Genomic DNA, 19,448 nt, shown 5'->3' with positions numbered 1-19,448 from the left:
ATCCTTACTATTGGATGCCAGTTTCTCTCAATACAAAACTGAAAAGTCACCTTTTAGAAATGACAACTCCCTTAATAGAATCCTAGAAAACCTAGATATGATAGACCAGTGGAGAAAATTGAATAGGGATAGAAGGGAATACATTTTTTTCTTGGTAGTACATGACATCTACACAAAATTGATCATGTATTAGGGCATAAAAACCTCACAATCAAATGCAGAAAGGCAGAAATAGAAAATATTCCTTTTCTGAACAAAATACAATAAAAAATATATTCAATAAAGGGCCAGGGAAAGATAAAAACCAATTGTAAATTAAATAATCTAATTCTAAAAACACGAGTGAGTCAAACAACAAATCACAGAAACAATCCATAATTTCATCCAAGAGAATGACAATAATAAGACAACATACCAAAATCTATGGGATGCAGCCAAAGCAGTTCTTAAGGGAAATTTAATATCTCTCAACAACCAAATAAACAAAATAGAGAAAGAAGAGATCAATGAATTGGGCATGCAACTATAAAAGCTTAAAAAAAGAACAAATGAAAAACTCCTAATTAAATACCAACTTAGAAAATCTGAATCTCAAAGGAGATTAATATAACTGAAACTAAGAAAACTATTGAATCAATTAATAAAATAGACTTGGTTTTATGAAAAAAAAAACAAAATATATAAATCCTTTGTTACTTTAATTAGAAAAAAGGAAAGAAAAAAAAGAAAAACAAATGGACCAGCATCAAAAATGAAAAGAGTGGACACCACCAATGAAAAATAAATTAAAGCTATTTTGCCCAACTGTATGGCAGCAAGTCTATCTCCCCAAAATGGATAAACATTTAAAAAAATCTAAATTGCCCACATTAACAGAAGAGGAATAAATTACTTAAATACTCCCATTCTAGAAAAAAAATTGAACAAACCATTAATAAAATCTAAGAAAAAATCTCCAGGGTCAGATAATTCACAAGTGAATTCTACCAAACATTTAAAGAAAAATTAATTCCAATTCTATGTAAACAATTTGGAAAAATAGGTGAAGAAGGAGTCCTGCCAAAGTCCTTCTATGATAAAAATATTGTACTGATACCTAAACCAGGAAGAGCCAAAACAGAGAAAGAAAATTAAATTCCAATCTCCCTAATGAATACTGTTGCAAAAAGTTTAAGTAAAAGATTAGCAAAGATTACAGCAACTTCTCAGCAGGGTAACACAATATGACCATGTGGGATTTATACTAAGAATGCAAAGGTGGTTTAACATCAGGAAAACTATAAACATAATTGACCATATCAATAACAAAAGCAACAGAAATCATATGACAATCTCAATAGATGCATTAAAAGCTTTTGATGAATGCTGCATCCATTCCTATTAAAAACATTAGAGAGCATAGGGAGAAAGGGAACTTTTCTTAAAATAATATGCAATATCTATCTAAAACCAATAGCAAGCATTATTTGTAATGGAGAGAAGCTGGATACATTCTCAATAAGATCAGGGGTGAAACAAGAATTCCCATTATCACCATTATTATTACACATTGTACTAAAAATGTTGGCTTTACATGATACTTGTGGAAATATGTAGAGAAGAACTACATATGTTGAACATATATTAGATTGCTTAAAGTCCAAAATAGGGGGTAGGAGAAAAAAAAATCACAATACAAGGTTTTGCAAGGGTGAATATTGAATGCATTCTATGCATGTTTTGAAAACAAAAAGCTTTAAAAAATGTTGGCTTTAGCAATAAGAAAAGAAAAAGAAATAAATTCCTTTAATTTCTATTCATAGAATAGACAATGAGAAAATAAAACTATCGCTCTTTGAAGATGATATGATGATATACTTTGAGAATCCTAGAAAATCATCAAAAAACCTACTGGAAACAATTCACAGCTTTAGTAAAGTTGCAGGATATAAAATAAACCCACATATATCATCAGCATTTCTATATATTAGTGACAAAGCCCATTAGCAAGAGACAGAAAGAGAAATTCCACTTAAAATAATTATATACAAAATAAATTATTTGGGTGTTTCCCTGCCAAGAAAAACTCAAGAACTATATGAACACAATTACAAAACACTTCTCACAAAAATAAAGTCAGATCTAAAGATTTGGGAAAATATAAATTGCTCACAGGTAGGCCAAACTGATATAATAAAAAATGACAATTTTGCCTAAATTGGACTTATTTAGTGCCTTAGCAATCAAACTTCCAAAAAAAGTATTTTATACAAAAAAAAAGTAATAATAAGATTCACCTGGAAGAACAAAAGGTCAAGAATATCAAAGGAATTAATGAAAAAAAATGGTGGCTTAGCAGTACCAAATATTAAATAGCAATCATCAAAACCATTTGGTACTGGCTAAAAAATAGAGTGGTGGATATGTGGAATAGATTAGATATACACGATATAATAATCAAGGCCTATAATAATATAGTGTTTGATAAACTCCCAAACTCTAGCTTCTGGAATAAGAACTCACTATTTGACAGAAATTGCTGTGAATTGTCAGTTGTGATATATGAAGGTAATGGAATATTATTTTTCTATTAAAAAAAATGAACAAGTTGATTATAGAAAGGCCTGGAAAGATTTATATGAACTGATTCTGAACAAAACAAACAGAACTAGGAATACTTTGTACAAAACAACAGCAAGAATGCGTGATGGTCAACTATGAAAGATTTCATTCTTCTTAGTGTTTCATTGATCCAAAGCAATCCCAATAGACTTTGGACAGAAAATGCCATATACATCTGGAAAAGGAACTATGAAAGTAGATCAACACATACTATGTTCACTTCTTTTTTTCTGTTTTTTTTTTTCCTTTTCCATAGTTTTTCCCTTTTTCTCAGATTTTTCTCTCTCAACATGATTCATAAAACAATGAGTATTAAAAATAAATAAATAAATAAATCATCCAAAGGGGGGAAAAAAGTGAAACATCCCACATTAAAACCTTTCCTGATTCTTCCAGATAAGAGGCCTTTCACGCCCCATTGCCTTTTATTTATTTTGCATACATGTGTTTATTTTATCTTCTCCAAAAAATGCAAGATTCTTAAGGGTAGGGACAGCTTCACTTTTATCTTTATATACCTAGCACCTAGTACAATGCCTGGCTCTTAACAGGTAAGTGTTTAATTAACACTTGTTGAATGATTGCTTTCCATAAACAGAGTAGTCAGTTTATAAATATTTTGTTAAATTGAAACAAATTTTATTGACTCATATAAAATCTTCTCAAGATTATAGTTCCTCGAATCCAACCATTTTGGAGAGTAGTTTGGAATTATGCTCAAAAAGTTATCAAACTGTGCATACCCTTTGATCCAGCAGTGTTACTACTGGGCTTATATCCCAAAGAGATTATAAAGAAGGGAAAGGGACCTGTATGTGCACGAATGTTTGTGGCAGCCCTTTTTGTAGTGGCTAGAAACTGGAAACTGAATGGATGTCCATCAGTTGGAGAATGGCTGAATAAATTGTGGTATATGAATATTATGGAATATTACTGTTCTGTAAGAAATGACCAACAGGATGATTTCAGAAAGGCCTGGAGAGACTTACACGAACTGATGCTGAGTGAAATGAGGAGGACCAGGAGATCATTATATACTTCAACAAAAATACTATATGATGACCAGTTCTGATGGACCTGGCCATCCTCAGCAACGAGATCAACCAAATCATTTCCAATGGAGCAGTAATGAACTGAACCAGCTACGCCCAGAGAAAGAACTCTGGGAGATGACTAAAAACCATTACATTGAATTCCCAATCCCTATATTTATGCACACCTGCATTTTTGATTTCCTTCACAAGCTAATTGTACAATATTTCAGAGTCTGATTCTTTTTGTACAGCAAAATAACGTTTTGGTCATGTATACTTATTGTATCTAATTTATATTTTAATGTATTTAACATCTACTGATCATCCTGCCATCTAGGGGAGGGGGTGGGGGGTAAGAGGTGAAAAATTGGAACAAGAGGTTTGGCAATTGTTAAAGCTGTAAAGTTACCCATGCATATAACCTGTAAATAAAAGGCTATTAAAAAAAAAAAAAAAAAAAAAAAGATTAGTTCCTGAGGATTTGTCAATTAGTTAGTACTTTTATACTGATACTTTTTCTGAGTAACAGTTGCATTTAATAGTAACTGTTTCTCAGAGTCAATGTTCTGACCAAAAGGACTGATTTTAATGATGGAAATTTTAAATTTTCTGAAAGGTAAGTGGGAATATATTTGTGGATGAGCAACCCTAATCTCTCATATATATTGATTAGCTAGTACTCATCACATGTCAATAAATTAATGTTCCTTCCTGATGATATTTCAACTCTCAAGTTGATAGATGATTTATTTATTTATTTGTTAGCATCGGAATTTTAATAAACATTGAATAACAATACAATTAGCCTTGGTGACATAAGATGTAACACAAGCAAATTTTCATTTTCAGGTCCACCAAAAAATACCATTAATTGGTTGAGATAATTGCTTTTAACACAAAGAAAACACATTTGTTAAGAAAACCAAAAATTGTTTTACAAGAGAGCCAAAGTTTATTTTCATGTCATTGATGGACACTGGCTAATCCATAGACATTTGTTATGACACATATAATTGCATTATTTAAAGATTAGTCTAGTTGTGATTGGTTTGTCTTGCTCTTTGTTATCACAAAATCATTTTCTTGGCTCATGCAGTATTGCATTTGATTCAGGATGATGGGTTGCATGAGGCCACAGTAATTAGAAACTATTGTTTCCGCTAAAATCAATTGCTCTCCGAAAGGAAATGAAAGTATTTATAGAAAATAGTCACAGATGTAGAGAATGTCACAGTTCGCTATTTATGAAGAACCATTTTGTAATAAATTTAGAAAATTGTTAATTATCAGAATTATTCACTAACATCTGAAATTACATGAAAAATCCAGTGAGTCATGATATTTGTTCAAATTCAAGAAGGAAAAGCTCAACCTCCTTTTCATGAAACTAGGCCAAATTCTCAAAATGCAACAGAGGGAAGCATTAGAATTGCCTTCTTTGTGGAAAATATGGTAATCTGATTTCCTAATAGGGAGACTTATATCATATGCATTTACTGCTACATAAGAAGACTACTGCTTTCCATCTTGAGGCTGGTCAACCATTATGATGATTTTTATGTTTTTCCTTTCATGCAGAAGCAGGGAAAGAACTATCCATGATTCTATTTTTAAAATGTCTGTGAGAAAGTACTATTTTATAATTATGATTGTGTCATTATAAAAAAAAACCTCATTTGCAAAAAAGGAAAAAAAAACATCAAATATAAATGTTTTCTTAACTTTTATAAAACAAAAATATCACCTTTAATCTCTTCCTTTTATAGAGGAAAATAGTTAAATACTTGAACCATTTCTTTGTAATCATTTCAATTATGATCTTTAATTGTATTTGAGAATAAATATCCAAGAACTTTAAACAAAAATATTTGGATGTAAATTTAATGTAAAAAATTTCAATTATTATACAAAATATACCTATAGTTTAGGATATACCTATATTACATAGAATCTGAGCATTTTCCCAAAGAATTCTACTTTTCTAAGAAATTATCTGAGCCCTGATCACTGAAATAATTATTCTAAGCTTTTGATCAGTTTAAATTGCCCTTTGTCAATATAATTGTATGGGGTTGGTATAGTAAGAGGAATAAGCTACCAAAGTCCCCACCATGGATGCTCTACTAGATTTTCTTTTTCTTTGAAAGGTAATGAAAGCTTCCTATAGACTCAGAGGTCTAAAGGCTCAGGATGTTGATATTATTGTCTAATCACCTCACATTGACGAGCCATAAGAAATTCCAGAACCTGCCTGATGTCTGGTCAACCAAAGATCATGGCAATACAGAGGAAGAGGACTTTTTCTTCTAAATCTACATGGATATTATCCATAATCTCTAACTCCTTTGTGAAGACTAGGTAAATTTTCCTCTTTTAATTATTAGATGAGGAACAACTACTATTAGACTTTATTTCATTCTTACTGCAAACCTAAACTACTCAGAAACAGGCCTGGCCAGATTGTTTTCCCAAACGGCATATTCAACAATTTTGGGATAGAATGACCTTGAATTGGGTGGTGGGCAATAAAGAAGAAAATAGATCCTTCCTGGCCTACCTGTTTCTGATGATGATTCTGGTAAGAGCACCTGCTTATTTGAATTCTGGACAATAATCTGTTTATTTCCATTCAGTAACTATAAACTATTATGAATATAACCTTCAAGAATTCTATCCTGAAAATAATCTTAGTAAACTATCATTAGTTAATTTTTTTTCCAATTTAGAATAATACTGATTTTTAGGCTGTAGTCTGGGTATTTGAACCAATTCCCAATTTGACTAAAATATTTCCTTAAAACTCAATTTACATTAGAACAAAAGAGGGTTAAAATTTTGGAATGAAATTTATTTTTCTTCAGAATAGAAAACAAAAGACTATGCAAGGATATGAACTCTGTTTAGTTTTAAAAGTGAAACATAATGAGGCTCTCATAGTCCATCTAATATTTAACAAAAAGAAGTTTACTGAACCATAGCAGGAGATATGTAACATATAACTGCTGATTGATATAACTGCGTTGATTCATTTGAATGCAGTGTCCCTGCCTCTGACTTGGCCATGATACTCACTATTAATTAGCCAGTCACATCAATTATAATTATAGTAAAAGAGAAAAAAAGAAGGAAGAGGAAAAATAAGGATAAGGTAGGAAAAAGAGTAGCACAGCTTTCTAGGATTTTTCCATGTACTCAAATATAAATTTGAGCCATTGATCCTACTCAGACACCTTTGTTAGTTTTGTCTAAGACAAAAAGAACCTAAGTTCAGTATTTCAGTGAATTTTTAGAAATTTGGGCACAAACAGAAAAAGAAAACATTTTTATTCAATCACTGAAGATCAATATTTGTATAATGGGGAAATTCATCTTTGGAGATTTATTGCTTTCTCCTTAAAAATGCAAATATGGGGGCAGCTAAGTGGTGCAATGGATAGAGCACCAGCCCTGAAGCCAAGAGAACCTGAGTTCAAATGTAACTTCAGACACTTAACACTTCCTAGCTGTGTGACCCTGGGCAAGTCACTTAACCCCAATTGCCACAGCCAAAAAAAGGGGAAAAAAAAGAAAATGCAAATAAAATAGCAGGTTTTAGGAGATAAAGATCCCCTCTAATAATCTTCATACAATCATATGGATTATGTGGTATATTACAACTGACACCAACTAAAAAAATCTCTGTTCTTTAATTCAAAAGATTCCCCACCACTACTATTTCCTCATAAATTAATAGAAATTAATATTCATTAAGTAAGCAAGTTATCTATGAGCTCCCATCCTATTTTATCAAATAAACTAGTGATGTGTTTCAGTAAGCTTTATCTCATTTATTTTTTTCCCTCTGTCTCTTTCTCCCTCTTCTCTCTCCTTCTTTTTCAACAAAACAAGTTTCTAATTTATACAAGTGAAGATGGTGCAAACTACAACAGCTGACTTCTTTATAACTCTGGAGACAGATTCTCAGCATTCAACTCTCCCAGAATAGCATTTAAAGCTCTCAAGACTTATTGGCCAGATAGCTTCACCATAACATAAAAGTTAAGCTTAGTCTCTTAGGAAACAACTTCTCTCAGTCCATGCTCAAACAGTCTCTCTCCAGGCATGAAAATTATTAGTTTCTCCAGAATTCAGATAAAGTGTCTCTTTCTCAAGATTCTATTGCCTCTTAAAGATACTGTAACAATAGCTATAGTCCCTGAAGGGGAAATTGAAGATTCTGTTATGCACAGGGAGGGATAAAACATTGTCTCTATCACTTAAATGTTAATCATTTTATCAGTTCCTTTCCTTTCTTATTAGGGATATCTGACTACAGGAGAGCACTGGAGAAAATTAGCTAAAAAAGAAAGGGAATGCAACAGAAAGATTACTTTGCATTTTTCCTCAAATTTAGATATGACAATATTCAATTCAACTCATATATGATAGGTGCTAAGGAGATGAATGGGAAGTAGCCACTAGGTGTCATAATAACCATGTAAATCAGGTACTTTTTATCTAGGGAAAGGAAATCTGGAGTTTCCTTTTACAACTCTTCTTTGAGGAGGTCCAATATTATGGGGGACTAGGGAGTGAATGGCTTATTATATAATACAATTCACAATTAACAATGAACCACAGATTGCTTTTGCCAGCCTAGAATTAGGAAGGGATTTCCCACTTAGTCTTCCGGGTAACTATAACTCCTAGAGATAGCTTACTGAAATCACAAAAGGACACAAGGAAATACAAATGGCTGTATTGGTCACACTTTTGTGGAGTGAAAAAGCAAGAATATATAAGGAAGTAAAGAGTATATAAAAGAATAAAGTAAAGAAATAAAGAGTATATAAAGGAAACATCTTAGATCATTAGACAAATTGCAAAGCAATGCTTGATAATGAACAAGTAACTGGATAGAGCATAACAGTTGGATAGTTCTTTCATATCTCTTACAAGCCACATGAACTGCTTAGGAACTTCCTATACTACTAATAGACAAATATATGGAACAATCTTTATACCTCTCCCTAGGCAGGGAAATAGCTTCTCTTCTGCTGGGCTCTAACTGATTCTGATACAACTAGCTTCCAACTCCTCAAATTCAAAGCTTCTGGTATAGGAGTAGCTAGGACTATCTTCCCTCCCTGTTTTTTCATGTAGTTCTTGGCTAGTAAGATGATAAAAAAAAAAAAAAAAAAAAAAAAAAAAAAAACAACTACCACCACCTCACCTCACTCCCCCCAAATGCTTAGCAAAGATTTAAACTACTTCACCAGTGGAAAGTGTTTCTCCAAATAGTCAAATATAAAAAGTCTACCCAAATGAAAATAACAGAATTCACTCTCAAAGAGTTTACAGTTGATTTTGATAAATGAAGAAAAACATACAAGTAAAGCAAATCTTAAATAATGTCAGCTGATTTTAATTAAGGAATCAAAAGTCAGTTAGGTAATCCATTTCAAAATGGATCCAGGGATAGAGCTTACATAGTTGTTGTTTTTTAAACTGTTTTATTATTTCAAAGTCTTACAAACCTTTCATTCTCCCCATACTTCCTTCCCCAAGTCTTTTGCAAGACCTAGATTGATGCTGCACACATAGTAAATGCTCAGTAAAAAATCATTGTTGATTTATAGATTAATTTGTCAGAAAAAAGGCCTTTTTGAAAGATTACAATATTTTTCCTGTTCTTAGTTGTCACCAAAGATACTAAAGATTTTTCTTGAATAAATGAATTTTTTTTAGTTTTATCTTATTAAAGCTTTTTATCTACAAAACATATGCATGGGTAATTTTTCAACATTGACCCTTTGCAAAACATTCTGTTCCAAATTTTCCCCTCCTTTACCCCAATCCCTCCCCTGTCAAATTCAATATATGTTTACATATTTATACAGTTATCTTGCTGCACAAGAAAAATCAGATCAAGGAGGAAAAAAACCCAAGAAAGAAAATGAAATGCAAGCAAACAATAACAGAAAGAGTGACAGTGCTATGTTATGGTCCATGCTCAATTCCCACAGTCCTCTCTCTAGGTATAGATGTCTCTCTTCATCACTGAACAACTGGACTAGTTTGGATCATCTCATTGTTGAAGAGAGCCGCATCCATCAGAACTGATCATTGGGTAGTCTTGTTGCTATGTGTAATGATCTTCTGGTTCTGCATATTTAACTTAGCATCAGTTCATATAAGTCTCTCCAGACCTCTCTGAAATCATCCTATTGGTTGTTTCTTACAGAACAATGATATTCCATAACATTCATATACCATAATTTATTCAGCCATTCTCTAATTGATGGGCATCCATTCAATTTTCAGTTTCTTGCCACTACAAAAAGGGCTGCCAGAAACATTTTTGCACATGTGGGTCCCTTTCCCTCCTATAAGATCTCTTTGGAATATAATCCCAGTAGAAACACTGCTGGATCAAAGGGTATGCACAGTTTGATAACTTTTTGAGCATAGTTCCAAATTGCTCTCCAGAGTGGCTGGATCCATTCACAGTTCCACCAACAATCTGAGAGGTGTGTAGTGGTCTCTCAGACCAGTCTTAATTTGCATTTCTCTGATCAATAATGATTTGGAGTACCTTTTCATATGACTAGAAATAGTTTCAATTTCTTCATCTGAAAATTGGAGAATGGCTTGATTTGAATAAATGAATTTTTGGAAACATTTTTGATGACATTTGCTTCTGGAGTTTGGGGAAATAATTTATCATACTATAAACAAAAATTTCCCTGAGTATAATAATAATGATTATGAAATATTTAATCTCATTTTTCTAATCTTTTTTTCAGTGAATTTTAGTTAGAAATGTTGCTGGGGAAAGCCACTATCTATTATTTTATATTTAATGTTCTTCAGACTATTCCTCAAGTATATATAATAACTGCATTTGTGACTGAATCAAAAGAATGGCAAATAATATCATCTGAATGCTCACTGAAAATATGTTTAGGATAACTTCAGTAATAGACAGGATTACAAAGATAATGTGCTTAGTAGCATTATATAATTTGAAAGTTTTTAATTCCATGGCATCTGGAAATTTGGTAAGATTCATATTTGGTAAAGTGATATCTATTAAAATATTGTTCTTAAACATTATGAGTCATTGTTATATTAGATGCTAGTTTATAAATGATAATGATTTCTGAAGCTTAATTTTAAGCTATATAATTATCTTTCTAGGTATTTGGCTAGATGTAAAACTTCTGCAGTCATCAATGATAAATTGCATAGTATCCATCATTTCATAATATGTATAAATCAATAGTTATAGAATCCATAAAAATTTTTTTTATAATTTTCAGTGACAATGATAAGTTTCTTCCTAAAGTAAGGATACCACATTCCAGTCTTCTTTAAGAAAATCATGATCAGGTTTCAAGAAGACCATTTCTGAACTCTTCCAGTTTTCTTTTATATATAATATCTTTGGTATCCCCAGTACTTAGCATAGTGTCTGGCACTTAATAGGCACTTAACAAATATTGATTTATTGATTGGTCTTCTTCCATTATAGTATAAATTCTTTGAGGGTACAAATACTCTTGTACAGTAAGCTCTGCTATAATGTTGTTTAAAAATGGTAAATTTTTGCAATTTGATTGATATATCAAGGAATACTTTGAGGATAGCTCAAATTTACAGTTTGTTATGCATGGTTTCATCAAAGAGATACAGTTAGAGAATGCCCAAGATATAAATGACTTCAAAATACAAGCTGTAACTCTTCTGATGGGCATTTCCATGAACAAATTTCAGATTTTGTCAAGATATACTGCAGTATTTATTGCATATCTTCTAGTATAGTGGGAACTGCAGAGAGAGAAGTGATCATTTTCACCATCCCACTCCCCGCACAAGACCTGTGCTCTGATACCTACTCTGAAAGCAAAGGTCAGATAACATAGATTGGGCATTTTATTTTAGCATTCATGTATGTTTTAATCATTTAAATCAATAAAACATGCTACTATTTTAATAAGTTCCTATCTTTTCTTTTTAGTGTGCCATTGATGAAAATTTGGATCATTTTGTCTCATTTTCTCCATAAAGTCTGCTTTTGGGGAGGCATATGTCCTTTACAGCAGGACTATATTTTAATTTCTGTAGCACACAGTGCCTTAAACATATTAATTTCTAAGTAAAAAAAAAACTTTATTAAATTGTTTTATAAAAAGTAGCTTTATAAAAAGCTCTAAATAAAATGATCTGTGTGACTATCTATTTTTTCTATTTATCTATCCATCTATCTTAATGTGAATCGCAGGTCTCTTAAATCATAGAACTGCAAATTCCATCAAACTGATTCTCTGATTTATAAATCCAGACTAGCTAATAAACCATTCACCATTTGCTACTCTGTCCAATTAAACAGTAGCTCATGGCAACACTCTACCAAGCTGCTGTCTCTGCTTTTCTTTTTTATGCTAGAGGTGACAGCAGAGAATCATAAATTTTTATGAAAAGCTCTCCTTGTCTTCAGCTATAAGTGATGCAAAAAGTTGATAATAGTCACTGGAGCTCTTGGCTAATAAAGTCAATTATCTGACTAATCAGGAATCATTTGGCTGATGCTTCTATTAGTTGACTGTTTACTAACTGGTCATAGCTTAGATTAGCTTTTTATAGTCTTTACCACTCTACTCTGCTTTAAGATGAAAAGAACTTGAAAAAGTACAAACTTAAACTATCCTGAAAATATTATAGAAAAACTTCTCCTCAGCAACAAATTTAATGATACCATGAGACTAATTACTTCTAAAGACTTCCAATGGAATCATCATTTTCTAGTCCATGCTATGGTAGAAACAGGAGAAACAAATGTGAGAGCACTAGCTCCTGAAAAGGGAACTTAGTTTCTAGAGCCAGGGGTCCTCAAACTTTTTAAATAGAGGGCCAGTTCACTGTCCCTCAGACTGTTGGAGGGCCAGACTATAGTAAAAACAAAAACTTTGTTTTGTGGGCCTTTAAATAAAGAAACTTCAAAGCCCTGGGTGAGGGGGATAAACGTCCTCAGCTGCTGCATCTGGCAGGCAGGCCATAGTTTGAGGATCCCTGTTCTAGACCATTTGAAAAAAAAAACATTTGCCAAAAACTCAATTAAGTAAACATTTATTAAGGACTTAATCTGTGCCAGATACTGTTATCAATGCTTGGAATACAAACAAACAAAACAACAATGGAAATAACAACAAAGCCAACAACTACAACAAATTCCTGCCCTCAAGAAGCTTACAATCTCAAACAGCATACATAAAATGAAAAAAAGGAATAAGAAGAAAACAATCTACTGATGAGTTAGAATTTTAGGTCTAATTATTCCATTCAGTTTTAATAAAATATTAATTGAAAATTATTAATTCAATAATTTTTTAATCATGGTATACTGAGTAAACCAAAACACCTAAAATTTAATGAATCAATATTTATAAAGCACCTACTATGTGCCCAGGAACTAGGTAAGCACTGGGAATATAAATTTGGAGGGAAAGTTACTGCCCTCAAACACAACACACAAAAAGAAGCTGAAAAGATTGGGGGTAGAAAGGAAGATGTGAGAGAACAAAGTTTAAGGAAAGCTTACTTTCTTTGTCCCAGGGACCAGCAAAAACTAAGTACCTACCAAATTGAAACATAGTGGAGTACTTAGAAGGGAGAATCAAGGAATAATCATCCTATCATTAGCTAAAGTCCCCACTCACAATGGTTACTGGATCTTCGAATGATAAAGTCAGTTATTCTAGGGCAAAGTTGGGAAAACATTTTATACAATGATAACTAGGAAAATATTTAACTCCTGCTTAGTAACACAGGATTGGAAATTTTATTTTGTCTTAAAATTAGTTTCATTGTAGTCATTCTCTGGTCAGATACTAAGGAAGGAACTCACTAAAGATTTGAGGAAGTATTGGTCTATTTCATTGCTTCACCTTAGCGTATTTGTTTAACACCTGTACTGAACTTCCATCGATTTTCATCAGAACAGGTTAACTGGGACTAACAGTTGCTTACTTACAAGAAAATCAATTGCTCTAAGGGTCAGGGCCAACCTCAGTAATTGCCTTTAGAGGTCTGTTGTATTTTAGAAATCTGAGAATAGAAGTTATGAAAGCTTATACATCTGGCTACATCAATGAGCCAAAGACTCAAAGAGAAAACAACCAAGACTCCAGGGTCTTCATGTTAAAAACTGAATTACAATCACTAAGATGGATTTAGAAATACAGCTTCAAACTCTTAGTTATGTTGTATTTTATTTTTTACCTTCATAGCTTTCAAATGACTATTAGCAACTGAAAGATGAGTTATAATTTTGAGGCACAACATTCAATTCAATTAAAGGCATCAGAGAATATAGAAATAAATGTGTTTTCTTTTTAATGATAGGCAGTAGTTATCTAAAACCATCAGCAAGCATTTTATGTAAAGGGGACAAGCTAGAAGCATTTCCGGTAAGATCAGAGGTGAAATAGTACTGGCTAAAAAATAGAGTGGTATATCATTGGATTAAGTTAGGCAGAGAAGACATAATATTAATGACCACAGTAATCTACTGTTTGATATAACCAAAGATTTCAACTCCTGGAATAAAAATTCAATATTTTACAAAAATTCCCAAGAAAACTGGAAAATAGCATGGCAAAAACTAGTCATAGAGCAATATTTCATACCATATACCAATATAAGATAGAAGTGAATACATGATTTAGACATAAAGGTTTACACCATAAGCAAATTAAGAGAGTAAAGAATAGTCTACCTGTTAGATCTGTGGAGAAGGGGAAATTTAAAGACCAAAAAAGAGATAGATAACAATATGAAATCTAAAATGGATAATTTTGATTCCATTAAATTACAATTTCTATTAACAAAACCATTGCAGCCAAAATTAGAAAGGAAACAGAAAGCTAGGAAACAATTATCACAGCCAGTTTTTCTGATACTCATTTCTCAAATATAGAAAGAACTGAATCAAATTCATCCCTCAATTGATAAATGGTCAAAAGCAATTTTCAGATGAAGAAATTAAAGATATCTGTAGTCATATGAAAAAATGTTCTTGATCACTATTGATAAGAGAAATGCAAATTAAAACAACTGAATTACCACCTCATATCTACCAGATTGGTTAATATGACAGCAAAAGAAAATGATAAATGCTGGAGAAGATGTGGAATAGGCCACTGTTGGTGGAGTTGTAGACTTTACAAATATTCTGGAGAACAGTTTGGTACTATGCCCAAAGGGCTATAAAACTGTGCATATCCTTTGATCCACCAGTAGGACTGTATGCCAAAGAGATTATTTAAAAAGAAGAAAGAATTGTGTACAAATATATTTATAGCAGCATCTTTTTAAAATTGGAAATTAAGGACAGAACGGAAAGTAGATGGATCTTTATCTGAGCTCTTCCTGGCACCCCTCAGATCAAGCCTCTGAACTGGTTTGGGAATGAGAGAACCCATAAATATTCAGCAGAAGATATTTTGAAAGAACTCCAGAAAAGGTCTATTTCAATTGAGCATGGTGAAGGGCAGGGGAGAGGAGAAGGAGGAAGCACAGCACAGGTGCAGTGAAGGAACCCAGGGTGGTGTGGTATCCACACACTAGGGAATCTCCCAGGAGGCTCTTAGCTAAAATACAGCAGCACTGACTGCTTTGTCCTGATTGGAAGCTAGTGCATCAGCAGATTAGCTGTGAGACATCCAACAGAAAGACAAAAGGCAAACCAATTCATTGAAAAATAGAATTTGCGAAATTGAAAAAAAAATGAAGCAATGAATAAAACACCTCATTTAAAAGTTCAATTGACCAAATAAAAAAGGAGATAAAAAGCTAACTGAAGAAAATAATTCACTAAAAATTAGAATTGAACAAATGGAAGGGAATGATTCAATGAGATTTCAAGAATCAGTAAAACTAAACCAAAAAAAAAAAAAAAAGAAATAGAAGAAAATGTAAAATATCTCATTGGAAAAACAACTGACATAGAAAATAGATCCAAGAAAGATAGTCTAAGAATTATTAGACTACCTGAAAATCATGATAAATAAGACCCTTGAAATCATCTTTCATGAAATCATCAAGGAAAACTGCCTTGATGCCCTAGAAAGGCATAAGAAGGTAAAATAGCCATTGAAAGAATTCATCAATCACCTACTGAAAGAGACCCAAAATGAAAATTCCAAGGGCTATCATGGCTAAATTTCAAAATAATCACATCAAGGAGAAAATATTACAAGCAGCCGGGAAAAAAAAAGTCAAATATTGAGAAGCCACAATCAGGATTACCCAGGACCTAGCAGCTTCCACTTTAAAGGATTGAAGGACCTGGAATCTGATATTCTAAAAGATAAATGACTTGGGATTTCAGCCAAGAATCAATTATTCAGAAAAATTAAGCTTTATCTTTCGGGGGAAAGATGGATATTCAATGAAACAGGTGAATTATATTTATTTCTGATGAAAAGACGAGAACTAAGAAGAAAATTTGATATTCAAATACAAAACTCAAGAGAAACATAAAAAAGTAAAAAGGAAAGAAAAAAAAAAACTTCCTTTTAAAAGTTAAAAAGCTTACATTCCTATGCGGGAACATAATATGTTTAACTCTTGAAATCTGTATCTCTGTTATGGGTATACTTAGAGGGTGCATGTATAATTTGATTTTATTGTGATATTATAAAATAGAAACTAGAGGAGGAAAGGGGATTCTACTGGAAGAAGATAATGGAGTTGAAATGGGGTAAATTACATCTCATAAAGAGGCAAAAAAGACATTATTATTGAGGGAAAGAAGGGAGAGAGGTGAGCACTGTGTGAATCTTACTCTCATAAGATTTGGCTCAAAGAGACAATATCAGACATATTTAGCTTCACAGAAAAAAAATTATCTCACTCTATGGAAAAGTAGGAGAGGAAAGAGGAAAGGAGAGAAGAAGGCTAATAGAAGGGAGAAGTAGAGTGGAAAAGTATAAGAAAGGGGGAAAGGACATAAAAGGGAAAGGGTGTTTGAAGTAGATGGTAGTCAGAAGCAAAATACTGGGGAGGAGGGTAAGGGGAAAATAAAAGAGAAAAGTATAAATTAGGAAAAACAAGATGGTGAGAAATAGTAATTTTTAACTGTGAATATAAATTGGATGAGGTACAATATGTTGTTTACAAGAAACACATTTAAAGCTGAGTGATAAAAGTAAGTAAAGGTAAAGAGCTGGAGCAGAATCTATTGAGCTTCAGCTGAAGTTAAAAAAACAAACAAACAAACAAACAAAACAGGGTTAGAAATCCTGATTTCAGATAAAGCAGAACCCAAAATAGATTAATTCAAAAGATAAAAAAGGAAACTATATCAGCTAAAGGGTAGCATAGATGTGGTATAACATCCAGATTCCTAAAGAAGAAGTTGAGAGCTGCAAGAATTAGACAGCGAACCGATGCTAATAAGGGCTCTCAACTTGCTCTCTCAGAACTAGATAAATCAAACCACAAAATAAATAAGAAAGACATTAAGAATGTAAATAGAATTCTAGAAAAGTCAAGTATGATAGACATTTAGAGAAAACTGAATGGAGAAAGAAAGGAATATACATTTTTTTCTCAGCAGTACATGAAACCTATGCAAAAATTGACCATGTATTATGGCATAAAACCCTGTAACTCAAATGCAGGAAGACAGAAATAGTAAATATATTTTTCTTCTACATCATGATGCAAAAAAATTGCATGCAATAAAAGACCAGGGGAAAATAGACCAAAAAATAATTGGAAACTAAATAACCTGATTCTAAAGAATGAGTGGATGAAACAACAAATCATAGACAAAACTGATAATTTTATTCAAGAGAATGGCAATAAAGAGACAACAAACCAAAATTTATAGGATGAGGCCAAAGCAGTTTCTAAGGGAAGTTTTATATCTCTAATTACTTACTTGAATAAAATAGAGAAAGAAGGTCAATGAATTGGGCATACAACCAAAAAAGCTAGAAAAAGAACAAATGAAAAATCCCCAATTAAATAAAAAATTTGAAATTCTGAAAATAAAAGGGAAGATTAATAAAATTAAAAGTAAGAAACGAACTCATAAATAAAAATGAGAGTTGGTTTTATGAAAAAACAACATAGATAAACATTTTAGTTAATTTGATTAGAAAAAGGAAAGAAGAAAATAAAATTTTTAGTCTCAAAAAATGATACGGAAACTCTCCACCAATGAATAGGAATTTAAAATAATAATTAGGAGTTATTTTCCCCAACTGTATGTCAATAAATCTGATAATTTAAGTGAAATGTGGGAATACTTACAAAAATATGGATTATCTAGATTAACAGAAGAGAAAACAGAAAAAGAAACTGAATGAATTATTAATCAACTCCCTAAGAAAAAAAATCTCCTGGGCCAGATAGATTTATGTGTTACTTACAAACATTTAAAGAATAATTAATTACAATACTATGCAAACTGTTTGGAAAAATAGGGAAAGAAGGAGTCCTATTAAATTCCTTTTATGACATAGATGTGAGGCTGATACCTAAACCAGGTAGGGTCAAAACAAAGAAAGAAAATTATAGACCAATTTCCCTAATGAATATTGATGCAAAAATCTTTAATAAAATATTAGCAAAAAGAGTAGAGTGAGTTATCTGCAACATAATACACCATGACCAAGTGGGATTTATACAAGAAATGCTAGGCTGGTTCTATATTAGGAAAACTATTAGCATAATTGACTATATCAATAACTAAACTAACAAAAATCATATGATTATCTCAATAGATACAGAAAAAGCATTTGAAAAAACCCGACATCCATTCCTATTAAAAACCCTAGAGAGTATAGGAATAAATGGATTTTTCCTTAAAATGATCAGTAGCATCTATTTAAAACCACCCTCAAGTATCATATGTAATGGGACAAACTAGAACTATTCCCAATAAGATCGGGGTGAAACAAGGTTTCCCATATCCCATTACTATTCAATATTGTATTAGAAATGTTAGCTTTGACAATAAGAGAAGAAAAGGAGATTAAAGGAATTAGAATAGGTAATGGGGAAACCAAATTATTACTCTTTGCAGATGATATGATGGTATACTTATAGAATCAACAAAAAAAACTACTAGAAACAATTTGTAGCTTTAGCAAGGCTGCAGGATACAAAATAAATCCATATAATTCATCATCATTTTTATATATTATCAACAAAGTCCAGCAGAAAGAGATACAAAGAGAAATTCCATTTAAAATAACTATAAATAATATAAAATATTTGAGAATTTACCTGCCAAGAAAAAGTGAGGAACTATACAAACACAATCACAAAGTCCTGGGAAAGTTGGAAAAGGCAAGGTAGAATCCTCTTGACTCAGTTTTCCCATTGTGTTATTAGCTTTTTGAAAAGGAATGTTTCTTACCTGGTCAATTCTGTGGCAAGTTAGGATTCCCAATGAACAACATGGAACTTTACTATATGATTGGCTGTTCGAAAAAAAAATTAGCTATGACTGAGCTGAAATCAAACAGAAATAAAGATGTTATCCTATTATACCTCTTTCAAGTCCTGGAGCAATAGTTTTGATGCTATTTTGATTATTTCCTTACTTTTTCTTTTCATGACAAATCTCTCTAACCATGTATGACAGTTAAAATTATAATTTTTAAAAATAATAAATCCTGTTGTTCTAGCACCTCTGAACTGCTATCATGGGATAATTTCTAGCTCTGCTTCTGTTTTTTTTTTTTTCAACACTAACAACATTAACCATAATTTTCAGTTTTATCTATCCTATCTTAATCTCTCTACTAAACTCCAATA

The sequence above is a fragment of the Sarcophilus harrisii genome, chromosome 4 (genome assembly GCF_902635505.1).
Source record: "Sarcophilus harrisii chromosome 4, mSarHar1.11, whole genome shotgun sequence".
Lineage (NCBI taxonomy): Eukaryota > Metazoa > Chordata > Mammalia > Dasyuromorphia > Dasyuridae > Sarcophilus > Sarcophilus harrisii.
The sequence above is the reverse complement of the archived record's forward strand: the minus strand, read 5'-3'. Positions refer to the sequence as shown.